The sequence below is a fragment of the Aethalodelphis obliquidens genome, unplaced genomic scaffold, assembly GCF_003676395.1.
Source record: "Aethalodelphis obliquidens isolate GAN/ISIS:26980383/991018 unplaced genomic scaffold, ASM367639v1 scaffold456, whole genome shotgun sequence".
NCBI lineage: Eukaryota > Metazoa > Chordata > Mammalia > Artiodactyla > Delphinidae > Aethalodelphis > Aethalodelphis obliquidens.
Genome location: NW_020838370.1, coordinates 1 through 15,137, shown reverse-complemented (window position 1 = coordinate 15,137; position 15,137 = coordinate 1). Strand labels below are relative to the sequence as shown.

The following is a 15,137-nucleotide window of genomic DNA, read 5'->3' as shown; positions in this document are numbered from 1 at the left end:
CGCATGGGCAGACCTCGTCGATGTCTTCTGTTCGGGGTATGAAGCCCTCTCCTGCCTCTTCCAGGCTCTCTAGAAAGCATGTGCAGAGCCTCCCACCCCACCCTTGGACTCCACGGGCCACAGCTGGAGGGACCAGCCAAGGAACCGTGGCAGGAAGAGGCCAGAGGTCAGTGGGCCTCGGCTGGAGCCCGTCAGTCGGTCCCCATTCACACAGCGCCAGACGATCCTCTTGACCTGGGCAGTAGCCGCCAACCGACCGCTGAGGTGAGCCCGGTGCGCGCTTGGCTACCTGGCATGGCTGGGAACCCCAGGATCTCCTGGCAGAGGTGGGCATTCTCCTGGGCCGGGTCCACGGGCGTCTGCGTGTGCAGGGCCTGAACCACCTTGGCCAGGACGATCTGGCACAGGTTGAAGAGGCCTGGGGGGCGGGAGGAAGGAGACGGGGGGCTGGCACCGTGTCCAGGCCGCGCTTTCCAGCCGGGCAGACCGGAAGCCCCCTTCCCTTCCCTCGGTCCGGCCGCATCTGGGTTGGCCTCCCGGGACTTGATGAGCTTGTCCAGCAGCTCCTGAGGGACGGTGCTGCCTGTGCCCCACCAAGTCTGGCAGCAGCGCCAGGGCCTCACAGGGCACGGCGCCCCCGGCCCCAGAGCCTTCCCTCTGGTTCTCATCACCGGCTGTCACCAGACTTGCATGCAACGTTCTTTTCTTTTCTCTTGTCTTCTTTACGTCCCTCAGCCACGCAATGCGGTGAAGCCCTGACGCTCGCTGCCACGTCGATACACCCTGAGAACACGATGCTCAGCGAGAGAAGTCATACACAGAAGGACACACAGGGCGTGACCCCACTGAGGAGAAACGTCCAGAGCAGGTAGATCCACAGAGTCAGCGAGCGGGTTCCTGGTTGTCAGGGGCTGGCGAGGGGACGGAGTGATAGCTAAGGGCGTGAGGGACATTTTCGGGATGACGGAAATGGTCCAAAGCAGTAGTGACGTCTGTACAGCTCAGTAAACTGTCCCCACACGCTCCAGTGCAGCCTGTGAGAGCATCGCTCTCAGGATGAAGGGCTGACCACAGGAAGACTGAACGAGCAGTGGGTTCTGGGCCCAGACGCTCAGCTGGCGCCCCCCACGTGGGGAAGTCACTGGGACTTGCTGAGCCTCCACGGAGACTGGCAGCAGCCCCCGAGCTCACAGGGCACTGCGCCCCCGGCCCCAGAGCCTTCCCTCTGGTTCTCATCACCGTCTGTCAGCAGACTTGCAGGCAACGTTCCTTTCTTTTCTTTTGTCTTTTTTCAAGGCAACTCTTGAGTACATGTATTTAACATGCAGGGAACCAGCCCTGACTCCTTGATCTGGGTCTTCCAGCCTCTAGAGCCTCGAGGACATCCATTTCCATTATTTACGCGCCTGGGCTTTGATGATGGAAGCTGACACCGAGGGCGTCACCACGTGCGGGGTGATGTCAGTGAAAGAATCCCATGGCGAGGGCCTGCCTGAGGACCACGCACGCCCGGGCCCTCCCCGCCCCCTGCCTGCAGCCCTGTGCCTGGGAGTGGAGCTGGTGCATCGCGTGCCCGACGTCGTGGAAGTTGGTCTCCCGCTCATCATGCTGCAGCAGAGAGGGCAGGTTGGGCGTAGGCTTGGTGAAGTTGGCCACCATGGCCGTGATGGCGATCTGGCAGCTCCCATCGTGCTGTAGGCAGCCCGGCTGCAGGCCGAAGCAGACCTCGTGCCCGGACTTCCCCACCCTGCGGAGGGACGTGGATGGGGCCCCGCTTCCACAGAGGAGCCCCGGCCCACGGCCGACAGGTTCCGCCACGCATGCACCGAGGATAGAGGTCAGGTAGAACTTGCCGATGGATGACCTTGCCCGAGGCCGCGTCCCAGACCATTTAGAGCCTCACGTCTTGGTGCCCTCCTCCAGGTCGAAGGTCAGCCCCAGCAGCTCCTGGGAGATGCCCAGCAACCCGCGTGTGAGCGCCTGCATGGGGAAAGACTCATTGAGCAGGTACTGGTTCACGTGGTAGCGCGTCTCCTCCCCCTGGTTCATGTAGTAGCGCAGGTCCCAGGCGTTGATGGTGCCGTCAAAGTGCAGGCCCCGCCTCTGGCACTCGGCCTCCTTTAGCTCCAGGATCACGGCCGCTCCTGCTCCCCGAGGGGCTTCAGCTTCTGGGCCAGCTCACCTGCGGGCGGAGGGGAGAGGCTCGGCTACGTCCCTGGGGCGGCCCCCCAGCCACCCCCGACCCCGCGCCCCTCGAGGCAGAATGAAGGGTCTGGGAAGGTGACCCCCAAGGGCTGACACAGTGGGGTCTCAGGCAGCACCACGTCCGGTCAAGGTCCGCCTGACCCCGTCCCCACTGGGACTCAGGGGGAGGTGGTGTTACCTAGGACAGTGGCCACCACCTGGCTGGTCTTGTCCATGTTCATCTCCAGCACGGAGTCGGCATGCGTGCGGAACCCCAGCAGGCGGGACTTCAGGGCCTGCAGCCTCACCAGCTCCCTGAGGATCACGCAGTTCTCCTGGAACCCAGAGACGGAAGGCGCTGGGGACCGAGGGCCACGCCCTCCCCGCGGGACCCGGGCCAGGTCTCTGCAGGCGGGCAGGGCTCCCAGGCCACTGGCGGGCACAGCCAATCCCCCTCCCTCCTCCTCCTGGCCCGGATTTCTAGACACTTTGGTGCTGTCCTAACACGTGGTCTTTATTAACACAGGTCCTTTTGGAACCAGAAACGGCATGAACGTGATGGGCTCTAAGGCCAAGGGCAGGAAGAAATGCGGCCAGTCTTTCCAGGAGCCACCAAGGGGCCTCCCCGGGCTCAACAAGACAAACACGGCTGTCGTGCAGACAGTAGCTCAACCCCACGGCGCCCGAACACCCAGCCCCTGGACGGTGAGACACCTGTTGCTGCAGGTGGCCCGTGGCTCACTGATGAGGCCCAGCCCCAGGCATACGCCACCTTCTCTGGGGCCACCTCTCCGGTCTGCAGTGGGGTTCTCCTGGGAGCCCCCAGTCACCACAGGACCAGCGTGGCCTGTCTGTAGCCCAAGAAGGTGGGGACACAAGACTGTCCCCCGTGCCCCCCGCATCACCCGCGAGGCCAAGCGAGCACCAGTGGTGTCTGCGGGGAAGATGAAGGGCTCACGCACAGCCCCCATCTACAGAAGCAGAGACTGCAGCCACATGCGCTACGGAACAAACACAAGTGTCCATGCAGGACCCGATGTCTGAATGTCAAGGCCATGCCCGGGCCACAGTGAGAAGGTGCATCCCCCATGCAAGCCACAGAGAGGGGATGGGGGGGCCATCTGCGATTCTGAGCTCATCGGGTATCACCCCAGAGGGAGAGGGAGAGGGAGAGAGGTAGACAGAAGTACAGAGGGAGAGAAAGAGAGAGGGAGGGAGAGACGGCTCTCCCTTCCCTGGGGGTTCTCTAGTGCAGCCAAGGCTGAAAACCACTGCATTTTGGGAGATGGGTCCTCGTGGAAGAGTTAAATAGTAGCTCATGGCATTATCGACACATACTAAAAAGGCCCCAAATCTTGGGGAGTCAGGGAGGGGAGTGTCGGCTGCCTCGTAAACGAGGAGAGATTGGGCATCAGGGGAGGTGCCTGTGCAGCCTGCGCCCAGGGCCCCGCAGACTTCATCTCCCAGCGGTGGTCCTGGGCTGGGACTTCTCTCCCAGCAGGGAGGTCAGGCTGTCCAAGCATCAACGTTGACTTCAGGGCTGATCTAAAAGGCGCCTGGTGTTTGTTGAAGCAGAAAAAAGAGAAAGCAGTAGGGAGAGGATGGGAGTGGGAGGGGGAGGGAGCCCCCCTCCTCAGCACTTCTACCGCTCTCCCTCTCTCTCTCCCTTTCTCCCTCTCTCCCTCTACCTCGCTGCCTCTCACTCTCCCTCTCCCTCCATCTCTCCCCCTGCCTCTCTCCCTCCCTCTCTTCCTGTCCCTCCTTCCCTGTCCCTCTCTCTCTCTCTCTCCCTCTTTCCCTCCCCCTCTCCCTCTCCCCCTTTCCCTCTCCCTCTCCCCCTCTCCCTTCCTCTCTCCCTGTCCCTGTTTCCCTGTTCTGCACGCTCTGTCTCTACTTCCCTCCCTCTCTCCCTCTCCCTCCCTCCCTCCTTCTCCTCCCTCTCCCTCTCGCTCCAACTCTCCTTCTCCCTCCGTCTCCTCATCTCCCTCACTCCCTCCCAGAGAGGCAGAGATAAGGCAGAGGGAGAGAGGGAGAGGGAGAGATGGAGGGAGAGGGAGAGGGAGGGAGAGGGAGAGGGAGGGAGAGGGAGAGGGAGGGAGAGAGGGAGAGGGAGAGAGGGAGAGAGAAAGAGGTCTCTTCCTCTCTCCCTCTCTCCCTCTCTCCTCCTTCTCTCCCTCTCTCCCTCTCCCTCTCTCTCTCTCCCTGTCCCTGTTTCCCTGTTCCGGTCTCCCTCTCCCTCTCTCCCTCTCCCTTGTCTCTGCCTCTGCCTCCATCTCTCCCTCTCTGAGAGGGAGTGAGGGCGAGGGAGAGATGGAGGGAGAGGGAGTGACAGAGGGAGGAAGAGGGAGAGAGGAAGGGAAAGGGCGAGGGAAGGAGAGGGGGAGACAGAGGGTGAGAGAGGGAGAATCGGAGGAGGGAGAGGGAGGGAAGAAGAGACCATTTTCCCTCTCCTGCTCTCTCTCTCTCTCCCTCTCTATCTCTCTCTCCCTCTGTCCCTCTCTTTCTTCCTCTCTCCCTCTCCCTCCATCTCTCCCTCTCCCTCTCTCCCTCTCCCTTATCTCTGCCTCTCCCTCCATCTCTCCCTATGTGGGAAGGAGTGAGGGAGATGGAGACATGGAGGGAGAGGGAGAGTTGGTGGAAGAGGGAGAGGGAGGAGAAGGAGAGAGGGAGGGAGAGAGGGAGAGACGTCTTCGCTCCCTCCCTCTATCCCTCTCTCCCTTTCCCCCCCTCTCTCCCTCTCCCCCCTCCCTCTCCTGCTCTCCCTCTCCCTCTTTCCCTCTCTCCCTCCACCTCCTTCCGTCTCTGGAGAGGGAAGGAGGTGGAGGGAGAGGGAGAGGGAAAGAGGGAGAGGGAGAGCGGAACAGGGAAACAGGGACAGGGAGAGAGGGAGGGAGAGGGAGAAAAGGAGGACAGAGGGAGAGGGAGGGAGGAAGAGACCTCTTTCCCTCTCCCCCTCCCCTCTCCTCTCCATATCTCTCTCCCTCTCTTCCTCTCCCTCCATCTCTCCCTCTCCCTCTCTCTCTCTCTCCCTTGTCTCTGCCTCTCCATCTCTCCCTCTCTGGGAGGGAGTGAGGGAGATGGAGAGATGGAGGGAGCGGGAGAGTTGGAGGGAGACGGAGAGGGAGGAGAAGGAGGGAGGGAGAGGGAGAGAGGGATAGAGTGAGGGAGGGAGAGAGGGATAAAGAGAGTGAGGGATGGAGGGAGAGAGAGACGTCTTTCGCTCCCTCCCTCTATTCCTCTCTCCCTCTCTCCCCTCTCTCTCCCTCTCCCCCCCCCCCTGCTCTCTCTCCCTGTCCCTCCACCTCCTTGCCTCTCCAGAGAGGGAAGGAGGTGGAGGGACAGGGAGAGGGAAAGAGGTAGAGGGAGGGCATGCAGAACAGGGGAACAGGGACAGGGAGAGAGGAAGGGAGAGAGGGACAGGGAAGAGGGACGGGGGAGGCGGGAAGAGGGAGGGGGAGGCGGGAGAGAGACGGGGGAGAGGGAGGAGGTAGAGGGAGGGGGAGGGGAGAGGGAGAGGGATGTGGGAGAGCGAGGGGGAGACGGAGGTGGAGAGGGAGTTGGGAGAGGGACGGGGAGAGGGATGGGGAGGGGGAGAGGAAGGCGGGAGGGAGAGGGAAGAGAGAGAGAGAGAGGGACAGAGGGAGAGGGAGAGAGGGAGGGGGAGAGGGACGACAGGAAGCAGGGAGAAAAGAGAGAACACACCATCTACATTTCTGTCAAATGACACCGGGGATCCTTACACAACCAGGAGAAAATAACACAGCGAGGCTCTTTCTCAGCTGGAACTGGAACTGCAGATGGGGCCAAACACCAGGGTGGCCACACGTGTCCAGCTGCCGCCCCAGTTCCCTGAGTCTGGTCACCAGGGCTCTGAGTGTTTGCTCCAGGGACCTGGGGTTCACCCTGTCACCCTGGAGGTCGGGCCTAGACAGCAGGACCCCGGGCTGGACACATAGAGGGAAAAGCATCCCCACAGGACAGCTTGTGCGAGCCGATTCAGCTGCGAGATTCTAGAGGCCTGGGATCACCCTGTGGCCCATGAAACCCAGGAGCCAGGAGGGTCTTGCATCGGGATTCCTGTCCGTTGGACTGTAACGTTTATGTAAGGAATCTTGGAAACAGTGGTAACAAGACTGAATTCGAACGAGCTTTAGGATATTATGGACCACTCCGAAGTGTGTGGGTTGCTAAAAACCCTCCCGGCTTCGCCCTTGTTGAAAATGAAGATCCCCGAGATGCAGTGGATGCTGTCTGAGAACTAGACGGGAGAACGCTCTGTGGCTGCCGAGTAAGAGTGGACCTGTCGAATGGGGAAAGGAGAAGTTGAAATCGTGGCCGCCTCCTTCTTGGGGTCGTCGCCCTCGAGATGATTATCAGAGGAGGAGTCCTCCCCCTCACCACAGATCTCCAAGACGGAGAAGCTTCTCCCGCAGCCGGAGCAGGTCCCTTTAGTAGATATAGGAGAAGAGAGAGATCACCGTCCCAGGAGAGAAATCGCAAGCCGTCCCGATCTTTCTCTAGGTCTCCTAGCCGATCCAGGTCAAATGAAAGGAAATAGCAGACCACTTTGCAAGAGGAGTGGTGCACAGGAAATAACTTCATTTGACAGGAGTATGTACAGAAAATGCAAGTTTCGTTTGAGACTTCCGAAGCTTGATGCACTTTTTAAATGTTTTAGCTGTTCACATTTGTTTGTCTCTTGGGACAGTGACACATAAAGGTGTCATTCTCTATGGTTTGAAATGGGTCATATGAGGCATGTAATATGAAGAATTGTTTCTTTACAATGTTCTCTTAAGCAAAATTGAATTTGCTTTGAATTATTGGTCTTGCCTAGACTGATAATAAAACTCTAACCCCTGCCCACCCAAAGTGTGATGTTTATTATTATGGAAACAACACTGGCAAACATTGAAAAGACTTTCTGTAGCTGGGATATGGTATGCAGCTGTAGTTAAGCAAGCAGTCTTTAAAAGGTGCTGTGAACACAAGCCAGCAGGTAGAAATGAAAGCCGCACCCTTACCCTAGATTAGAGGTTTAAGAATTCCACTAGTCTTCACACTGGACAAGAGGTTGTCCAGTGAGTTTAGAATCTAAGAAGTTTCAAGGAAGTTAGTTTCCCTTTGAGTTAGGTCATAAGTCCCCTCTGTGATTGCTGTACATGAATACATAGCTCTTTGTAATGTTTTCTGGAAGTTGAGATTATCAAGATACCAATGTCCTGCCAGATGAAGAGTATATTGTAGAGCTGAACTTTGAGTTACTGTGCAATTTTTTTTTTCATGCTGTCATTTGTAATATGTTTTGTGAGACTCCTTGGGATTAAAGTTTTGGTTCCAAAAGGAACAAAGAAAAAAAAAAAAGGATCCACCTGCCAATGCAGGGGACACGGGTTCGAGCCCTGGTCCGGGAAGATCTCATGTGCCGCAGATCAACTAAGCCCGTGGGCCACAACTATTGAGCCTGCGCTCTAGATCCTGGGAGCCACAACTACTGAGCCCCCATGCCACAACTACAGAAGCCCGCACAGCTAGAGCCCATGCTCCGAAAGAAGCCACTGTAATGAGAAGCACGTGCCCGCAACAAAGAGGAGCCCCTGCTCGCCGCAACTAGAGAAAGCCCGTGTGCAGCAATGAAGACCCAACGCAGCAAAAAAAAAAACAGAAAAAGACGATACTGGCCAGGTGATCAAGGGTAAAATTGTTTGTCACAAGTCCCGTTGATGGTGTGTATCCTTGATGTGTGTATCCTTGATGATGTGACCTGAGGAGAATGACATTTTTATCTGTGTCTGGATCTTCCGCCCCAAACCCCATAACTCCAGCCCAACCATAAGAAAAACATCAGAAAACCAACAGACAAACAAATTGAGGGACAAAATACCTGACCAGTCCTCCTCAAAACTTTCAAGGTATCAAAACCCAGGGACGTCTGAGAAATGTCACAGCCCAGAGGAGACTGGGACAGAAAAAGGCTGTTAGGGGAAAGCTAGGGAAATTCTAATAAAGTGTGGACTTTAGTTAATAATAACGTATCCATCTCGGTTCCTTAGTTGGATAAGCATGTCGTACTAACGTACTGTCGTACTAACGTACTAAAGTACTAACGTGTTGGAAATAGGGTTACTGGGTCGGGGGTCCACAGCACTCTGTACACTCTGTACAGATCTTTGCAACTTCTTTGTAACTCTAAACTATTCTAAAATTAAGCAACTACTAAACAGAGATAAGAATGTTATTTCCCTGATTTGAACATGCCTGAGTTTGTTTTCATGGTCACATTTGTGCTATCTGGATGTGTCTTGGAATCAGTAGCAAAGGAGAGTTGCCAGCCCCTGGGAAGATGCGGAACTCTTGAAGAGTAAGAGGAGGCAGCCAGAGCTGTCTCAAAACTACATGATGGGGCTTCCCTGGTGGCACAGTGGTTGAGAGTCCGCCTACCAATGCTGGGGACACGGGTTTGTGCCCTGGTCCGGGAAGATCCCACATGCTGCGGAGTGGCTGGGCCCGTGAGCCATGGCCGCTGAGGCTGCGTGTCTGGAGGCTGTGCTCCGCAATGGGAGAGGTCACCACAGTGAGAGGCCCGCATACCACAAAAAAAATAAATGGCAAAAGACTTTAAAAGACACAGTTAAACATCTAATTACAGTATACTTGACAAAAAAATTGTTGCTGTGACATACAGCATTTAAGATAATAACTAGAATTATGACTGATAAAATTATACCAGGATATACCCAAATTTTTAAAGTTTCATGTAATTTCTAGCATATCTGTATTAATGGTATTTACCCATATAGTATAACCTAAGATGGTTTATTTCTGTTCACTTGACAATGCTTCCCATTTAACCCAACACACCAAATGATCCTAATTAGTTTAAGATCTTTCTCTCTAAGGTGCTTCAGAGACCCTCTGAACTGTCTCAAAGTTAGCTAGAGGTCAACAAAACTTAAATTTGAATTTGATCTTCCGTAAGTTTGTCAGAAATATTTAAAAGTTTTGAAACACTTAGTCAAATAGGATCATAGGACATCACTGTGAAACAGTACTTATTCATGTAGCCAAAGGGACAAGAAAATATTTTAAAAGCAAAGACAGAAAGTTACAACAAATTATTTTAAAAAGGTAAAGAAACTTTTACAATTTATTATTAAAAGCAGTTCAATATTCCAAGAAAACTTTCTTTTCTTAAAAGAGAGAAAACCAAACTCTAGTTTTGCACCACTTTACCTTTAATATCGAAATGAATTTACTTAATTAAATTCAAGTTAACCTTAGCCAGTCCTGACCATGCATTAAATTCCTTTCTCATATTTCTTCTTCAACTTTCCACAACTTTCTATATCCATATTAGTTTGACCCTTACTTTCTTTCCCATTTAGAAATAATGAGCTTTAGGACAAATATACTTTCTTTCTCCTTAATAAAATGCATTTCCTTTCCTAACATACAAAGATATTTTTCTTACTAATTTTTAGTTCTAATTATGTATATTAATTAGAAATCTCAACTCTTAAAAACCTTAATTTCACATGAAAACCAAGAAGTAAGCAACTATGAACTGTCTTTTACATTAGCATTCTGTAGATTTGCAAAATTATTAATATAGTATTATATAGTATAAATATAGAATATATAATTTATAAAAACATATGCTTTCTTATATAAAATGTCTCATTTTGGCACCAAACATATTAATAGCCCTAAATATCTTTAGTCTCTCTACAAAAAGGAAGCCAATATTCAGTAAAAAATGTTTTGGTATCTTTCTTTTGGAATGCACTAGATATTTTAATAAACTTCCATCATTTAACTTAATTTATTAAAACTCTAAACTTTCAAGTTACCAAAATATGGACAAATTACTTAGAAGCAGACATTCCTGAAACATAATTATTCCTAAAAAGTTTACCTAAAATCTCTCATCTCATTTATATTTAATTTACTCATAAACTTTTATCATATCAAGTTAGTTTTCTTGCTGGCAAAATTGCAACAGATATAATAAGATTTCACTAACCTCTAGTAAACTTAGGTACAACAAAAGTATTATCGTTAAGGTTGATGACTGTAAAGATATGTCTATATTTAATTACACTAGAAGATTTAACTTTAATACCATACATGAATACTATTTCTCAGGTCATGTGAATATGAAATTTATTCAGGTTAATTTCTTTGACATTTCTGAGAATTTATATAAACACTTGATTTACTTTAAGTCAATTGAATAGAATTTACTTTTCTTTTTTCTATTTTTTTTTACATCTTTAATGGAGTATAATTGCTTTACAATGGTGTGTTAATTTCTGCTTTATAACAAAATGAATCAGTTATACATATACATATGTTCCCATATCTCTTCCCTCTTGCGTCTCCCTCCCTCCCAACCTCCCTATCCCACCCCTCTAGGTGGTCACAAACCACTGAGCTGATCTCCTTGTGCTATGCGGCTGCTTCCCACTAGCTATATGTTTTACATTTGGTAGTGTATATAGGTCGATGCCACTCTCTCACTTTGTCACAGCTTACCCTTCCCCCTCCCCATATCTTCAAGTCCATACTTTAGTACGTCTGTGTCTTTATTCCTGTCTTACCCCTAGGTTCTTCATGACATTCTTTTTTCTTAGATCCTATATATATATATGTTAGCATATGGTATTTGTCTTTCTCTTTCTGACTTACTTGGCTCTGTATGACAGACTCTAGGTCCATCAACCTCACTACAAATAACTCAATTTCTTTTCTTTTTATGGCTGAGTAATATTCCATTGTATATATGTGCCACATCTCCTTTATCCATTCATCCAATGATGGACACTTAGGTTGTTCCATTTCTGGGCTATTGTAAATAGAGCTGGAATGAACATTTTGGTACATGACTCTTTTTGAATTATGGTTTACTCAGGGTATATTCCCAGTAATGGGATTGCTGGGTCATTTGGTAGTTTGTAGTTTTTGGTATTTGTAGTTTTTTAAGGAACCTCCATACTGTTATCCATAGTGGGTGTACCAATTCACATTCCCACCAGCAGTGCAAGAGTGTTCCCTTTTCTCCACACCATCTCCAGCATTTATTATTTCTAGATTTTTGATGATGGCTATTTAGACTGGTGTGAGATGATATCTCATTGGAGTTTTGATTGGCATTTCTATGATGATTAATGATGTTGAGCATTCTTTCATGTGTTTGTTGGCATTCTGTATATCTTCTTTGGAGAAATGTCTATTTAGGTCTTCTGCCCATTTTTGGATTGGGTTGTTTGTTTTTTTGTTATTGAGCAGCATGAGTTGCTTATAAATTTTGGAGATTAATCCTTTGTCAGTTGCTTCATTTGCAAATATTTTCTCCCATTCTGAGGGTTATCTTTTGGTCTCGTTTATGGCTTCCTTTGCTGTGCAAAAGCTTTTAAGTTTCATTAGGTCCCATTTGTTTATTTTTGTTTTTATTTCCATTTCTCTAGGAGGTGGGTCACAAAGGATCTTGCTGTGATTTATGTCATAGAGTGTTCTGCCTATGTTTTCCTCTAAGTGTTTGATAGTTTCTGGCCTTACATTTAGGTCTTTAATCCATTTTGAGCTTATTTTTGTGTACGGTGTTAGGGAGTGTTCTAATATCATACTTTTACATGTACCTGTCCAATTTTCCCAGCACCACTTATTGAAGAGGCTGTTCTTTCTCCACTGTAGATTCCTGCCTCCTTTATCAAAGATAAGGTGACCATATGTGCATGGGTTTATCTCTGGGCTTTCTATCCTGTTCCATTGATCTATCTTTCTATTTTTGTGCCAGTACCATACTGTCTTGATTAATGTAGCTTTGTAGTATAGTCTGAAGTCATGGAGCCTGATTCCTCCAGCTCCATTTTTCGTTCTCAAGATTGCTTTGGCTATTCGGGGTCTTCTGTGTTTCCATACAAATTGTGAAATTTTTTGTTCTAGTTCTGTGAAAAATGCCAGTGGTAGTTTGATAGGGATTGCATTGAATCTGTAGATTGCTTTGGGTAGTAGAGTCATTTTCACAATGTTGATTCTTCCAATCCAAGAACATGGTATATCTCTCCATCTATTTGTATCATCTTTAATTGCTTTCATCAGTGTCTTATAATTTTCTGCATATAGGTCTTTTGTCTACTTAGGTAGGTTTATTCCTAGATACTTTATTCTTTTTGTTGCAATGGTAAATGAGAGTGTTTTCTTGATTTCACTTTCAGATATTTCATCATTAGTGTATAGGGATTTCAGAGATTTCTGTGCATTAAATTTGTATCCTGCTACTTTACCAAATTCATTGATAAGCTCTACTAGTTTTCTGGTAGCATCTTTAGGATTCTCTATGTATAGTATCATGTCATCTGCAAACAGTGACAGCTTTACTTCTTCTTTTCCGATTTGGATTCCTTTCATTTCCTTTTCTTCTCTGATTGCTGTGGCTAAAACTTCCAAAACTATGTTGAATGAGAGCGGTGAGAGTGGGAAACTTTGTCTTTTTCCTGATCTTAGTAGAAATGGTTTCAATTTTTCACCACTGAGGACGATGTTGGCTGTGGGTTTGTCATATATGGCCTTTATTATGTTGAGGAAAGTTCCCTCTATGCCTACTTTCTGAAGGTTTTTTTATCATAAATGGGTGTTGAATTTTGTCGAAAGCTTTCTCTGCATCTATTGAAATGACCATATGGTTTTTTTCCCTCAATTTGTTAATATGGTTTATCACGTTGATTGTTTTGTGTATATTGAAGAATCCTTGCATTCCTGGAATAAACCTCACTTGATCATGGTGTATGATCCTTTTAATGTGCAGTTGGATTCTGTTTGCTAGTATTTTGTTGAGGATTTTTGCATCTATGTTCATCAGTGATATTGGCCTGTAGTTTTCTTTCTTTGTGACATCCTTGTCTTGTTTTGGTATCAGGGTGATGGTGGCCTTTTAGAATGAGTTTGGAAGTATTTCTCCCTCTGCTATATTTTGGAAGATTTTGAGAAGGATAGGTGTTAGCTCTTCTCTAAATGTTTGATAGAATTCACCTGTGAATCCATCTGGTCCTGGGCTCTTCTTTGTTGGAAGATTTTTAATCACAGTTTCAGTTTCAGTGTTTGTGATCGGTCTGTTCATATTTTATATTTCTTCCTGATTCAGTCGTAGCAGCTTGAGCATTTCTAAGCATTTGTCCATTTCTTCCAGGTTGTCCATTTGATTGGCATAGAGTTGCTTGTAGTGATCTCTCATGATCTTTTGTATTTCTGCAGTGTCAGTTGTTACTTCTCCTTTTTCATTTCTAATTCTACTGATTTGAGTCTTCTCCCTTTTTTTCTTGATGTGTCTGTTAATAGTTTATCAATTTTGTTTATCTTCTCAAAGAACCAGCTTTTAGTTTTATTGATCTTTGCTATCGTTTCCTTCCTCTCTTTTTCATTTATTTCTGATCTGATCTTTATGATTTCTTTCATTCTGCTAACTTTGGGTTTTTTTTTTTCTTTTTCTCCAATTGCTTTAGGTGCAAGGTTAGGTTGTTTATTCGAGATGTTTCTTGTTTCTTAACGTAGGATTCTACTGCTATAAACTTCCCATGTAGAACTGCTTTTGTTGCATCCCATAGGTTTTGGGGTGTTGTGTCTCCATTGTCATTTGTTTCTAGGTATTTTTTGATTTCCTCTTTGATTTCTTCAGTGATCAGTTCGTTATTAAGTAGTGTATTGCTTAGCCTCCATGTGTTTGTATTTTTCGCAGATATTTTCCTGTAATAGATATATAGTCTCATAGCATTGTGGTCAGAAAAGGTACTTGGTACAATTTCAATTTTCGTAAATTTACCAAGGCTTGCTTTGTGACCCAAGATATGATCTATCCTGGAGAATGTTCCATGAGCACTTGAGAAAAATGTGTATTCTGTTGTTTTTGGATGGAATGTCCTATAAATATCAATTAAGTCCATCTTGTTTAATTATCATTTAAAGCTTGTGTTTCCTTATTTATTTTCATTTTGGATGATCTGTCCATTGGTGAAAGTGGGGTGTTAAAGTCCTCTACTATGAATGTGTTACTGTCAATTTCTCCTTTTATGGCTGTTAGTATTTGCCTTATGTATTGAGGTGCTCCTATGGTGGGTGCATAAATATTTACAATTGTTTTATCTTCTTCTTGGATTGATCCCTTGATCAATATGTAGTGTCCTTCTTTGTCTCTTCTAATAGTCTTTATTTAAAGTCTATTTTGTCTGATATGAGAATTGCTACTCCAGCTTTCTTCTGATTTCCATTTGCATGGAATAACTTTTTCCATCCCCTCACTCTCAGTCTGTATGTTTCTATAGGTCTGAAGTGGGTCTCTTGTAGACAGCATATATATGGGTCTTGTTTTTATATCCATTCAGCCAGTCTGTGTCTTTTGGTGGGAGCATATAATCCATTTACATTTAAGGTAATTATTGATATCTATGTTCCTATTCCCATTTACTTAATTGTTTTGGGTTTGTTATTGTAGGTCTTTTCCTTCTCTTGTGTTTCTTCCCTGGAGAATTTCCTTTAGCATTTGTTGTAAAGCTGGTTTGGTGGTGCTGAACTCTCTCAGCTTTTGCTTGTCTGTAAAGGTTTTAATTTCTCCATCAAATCTGAATGAGATCCTTGCTGGGTAGAATAATCTTGGTTGCAGGTTTTTCTCCTTCATCACTTTAAATATGTCCTGCCAGTCCCTTCTGGCTTGCAGAGGTTCTGCTCAAAGTTCAGCTGTTAACCTTATGGGGATTCCCTTTTGTGTTATTTGTTGTTTTTCCATGCTGCTTTTAATATTTTTTTTTGTAGTTAATTTTTGACAATTTGATTAATATGTGACTTGGCGTGTTTCTCCTTGGATTTATCCTGTATGGGACTCTCTGTGCTTCCTGGACTTGATTAACTATTTCCTTTCCCATACTAGGAAAGTTTGCAACTATAATCTCTTCAAATATTTT

The 15,137-nt window shown here is 47.4% G+C and overlaps 2 pseudogenes; one reads left to right on the top strand and one right to left on the bottom strand.

Moving 5' to 3' along the window:
• Nucleotides 1-289: 289 nt before the first annotated feature.
• On the bottom strand, nucleotides 290-3,155 carry LOC113616745 (thimet oligopeptidase-like; annotated as a pseudogene).
• A 3,071-nt stretch (nucleotides 3,156-6,226) lies between these two features.
• On the top strand, nucleotides 6,227-7,521 carry LOC113616746 (serine/arginine-rich splicing factor 3 pseudogene; annotated as a pseudogene).
• Nucleotides 7,522-15,137: the final 7,616 nt, after the last annotated feature.